Source organism: Bubalus bubalis, chromosome 10 (assembly GCF_019923935.1).
Source record: "Bubalus bubalis isolate 160015118507 breed Murrah chromosome 10, NDDB_SH_1, whole genome shotgun sequence".
In the NCBI taxonomy this organism is placed as follows: Eukaryota; Metazoa; Chordata; class Mammalia; order Artiodactyla; family Bovidae; genus Bubalus; species Bubalus bubalis.
In genome coordinates, this window is record NC_059166.1 from 67,092,978 (window position 1) to 67,095,712 (window position 2,735).

A 2,735-nucleotide genomic window follows, 5' to 3' on the forward strand; every position below is an offset into this window, starting at 1 on the left:
TACATCTGCCAATTAGGCTTTCAGCCAATTATAGCAGCCAATTATAATTCACTGGGGGTTTCTGTCTAAAGGGTTCTAAGTGGATTTTAAATTTAATCCTAGGACAATTATCACCATATAATACTCCTTTAGTTTCTGTGATTTAGCAACATCAATGAAAATGGGTCTTATGTATTAGCCCTTTTATTTTCAGCATAAGCCAAGGTTAGCTTCATATTACATGTGAAGTTGATGAGGTCTATCTAAGAGCTTCTCTCTTCAACCCTATTCCAGAACATATGCCAAGAGTCATGAACAAGCCCTGTTCCAGATCCTTCAAGGTCCTTGATACCTGCAACATTGAGATTCAGAGAATATACTCCCCAAATAAACCCATTTCTAATCTGACTCATAATGGTCCTTATCTTAGGACCCTACTTTGAGTAGTTATCCTTAGAAAAATTCATGTATAAATTTTCAATTAATGTATCAATCCATTCAATACTCCCCCATTGGGTGCCAGGAGAAAAGACATGAGGCATAGGCTCTGTGCTTGAGAAGTTAAGATGAAGAAGATACATGAAAGGAGGTTGGTAGATTAACTCAGCAATTTCTGTCTTGCTTTATTTCTGCCCTGCTTTATTTCTGCCCATCTTGAAGCTGGATTCAATGCTATGATAAATCCTCAAAATAGACCTGACTCCTTAGAATATCATAACAAATCAAATCAATCTGTAGCAGGTAACTATAGTATTAGGTTGGTGCAATAGTAATTGCAGTTTTGCATTGTTGAACTTTGCCATTTGATATTGGAATACATTCTTAAATGTGATTATGTTATACATCATTTTAATGCACATTTATCACTTTATGTACTTTTACTAATTACTTATTACTTGCTATTTATTTTATATTTATTTTAGACCATAGAAATGATGTTAGAAAAAAAGAAAATTTGAGCAATTTTTTTTTCAAGTTCAAATGTGTCATAAGGCAGTGAAGACAACTCTCAACATCAACAACATATTTGACCCAGGAACCGCTAGCAAACGTACAGTGCAGTGGGAGTTCAAGATGTTTTGCAAAGAAGACGAGAGCCTTGAAGATGAGGAGCATAGTGGCTAGCCTTCAGATATTGACAACAACCAACTGAGAGGGTCATCAAAACTGAGCCTCTTAAAACTACAGAAGTTGCTGAAGAATTCAACAACAACCATTCTACAGTCATTCAGCATTTGAAGCAAATAGGAAAGGTGAACAAGCTCAATAAGTGGGCACCTTATGAGCTGACCACAAATCAAAAAAATCATTTTGAAGTGTCATATTCTTTTATTCTATGCAACAACAATGAACCATTTCTCAATTGGATTGTGACATGCGGCGAAAATTGGAATGTATACAACAATTGGTGAAGACCAGCTCAGTGGTTGGACTGAGAAGCTTTAAGGCACCTCCCAAAGCCACACTTGCACCAAGGAAAGCTCATGTTTACTGTTTGGTACTCTGCAGCTGGTCTGACACACTACAGCTTTCTGAATCCTGGCGAAAGGATTCATTACATCTGAGAAGTACACTCAGCAAATCGATGAGCTGCACCAAAACCTGCAATGCCTGCAGCCAACGCTGGTCAACAGAAATGGCCCGATTATTCTCCAGGACAACACACAACTGCATGCCACACAACCAACACTTCAAAAGTTGAACAAATTGGGCTACGAAATTTTGCTTCATCCCCCATATTCATTTGACCTTTCACCAACCAACTACCATTTCTTCAAGCATCTCAATAATTTTTTGCGGGGAAAACACTTCCACAACCAGCAAGAGGCAGAAAATGCTTTCCAAGAGTTTGTCCAATCCTGAAGCACAGATTTTCATGCTACAGGAATAAACAAAATTATTTCTCACTGGCAAAAATGTGTTGATTGTAATGGTTCCTATTTTGATTAATAGAGATGTGTCTGAGACTAGTTATAAAGTTTTATAACCCCTGGTCTGAAACCACAATTACTTTTGTACCAACCTAATATGCTTATGCTTACTAAACAAACTCAATTATATGAAAAATTTACTCTTTTAAAAAAATTTGAAATAGTCTACACATATCCAATCATTGAATAATAATTTACAAACACCCATGTACCCAACACCCAGCCTGAGAAATAAAACATTTCTGATTTAATTAATGCCCTACCATGTACTTCCTAGAAGATCATTGCAGTTTCTGTCCCCAGAGTTAAAAACTAGCCTGTACTTAGAATTTATTACTCTCATTAACATTTTAACATTCTTTCTGGTGGTGATGGTTTAGTTGCTAAGTCGTGTCCAACTCTTGTGACACCATGGATTGTAGCCTGCCAGGTTCCTCTGTCCATGGGATTTCCTAGGCAAGAATACTGGAGTGGGTTGCTATTTCCTTGTCCATAATACTCTTTCTACATTTTTATGTATTCATGACCATATCAAACAATATTTTACATAATTTTAACTTTATATAAATGAGCTTGCACTGTACCCATTTTCCTCCAGTTTACTTTCTCTTTCAACAGTAGTTTTATAAAATTTATCCATACTGTTATGTGTAGATTTATAACACAATTAATTTATATACTGTATGGTGGTTTAAACACTAAGTTGTGTCCAACTCTTGCCACCCCACAGACTCTAGCCCGCCAGGCTCCTCTGTCCAGGAGATTTCCCAGGCAAGAATATTGGAGTGGGTTGCCATTTCCTTCTTCAGGGGATCTTTCCAATCC

At 36.9% G+C, this 2,735-nt stretch overlaps 1 pseudogene; it reads left to right on the forward strand.

Moving 5' to 3' along the window:
- Positions 1-908: 908 nt before the first annotated feature.
- On the forward strand, positions 909-1,929 carry LOC123327869 (annotated as a pseudogene).
- The last annotated feature ends 806 nt before the right edge of the window (positions 1,930-2,735 follow it).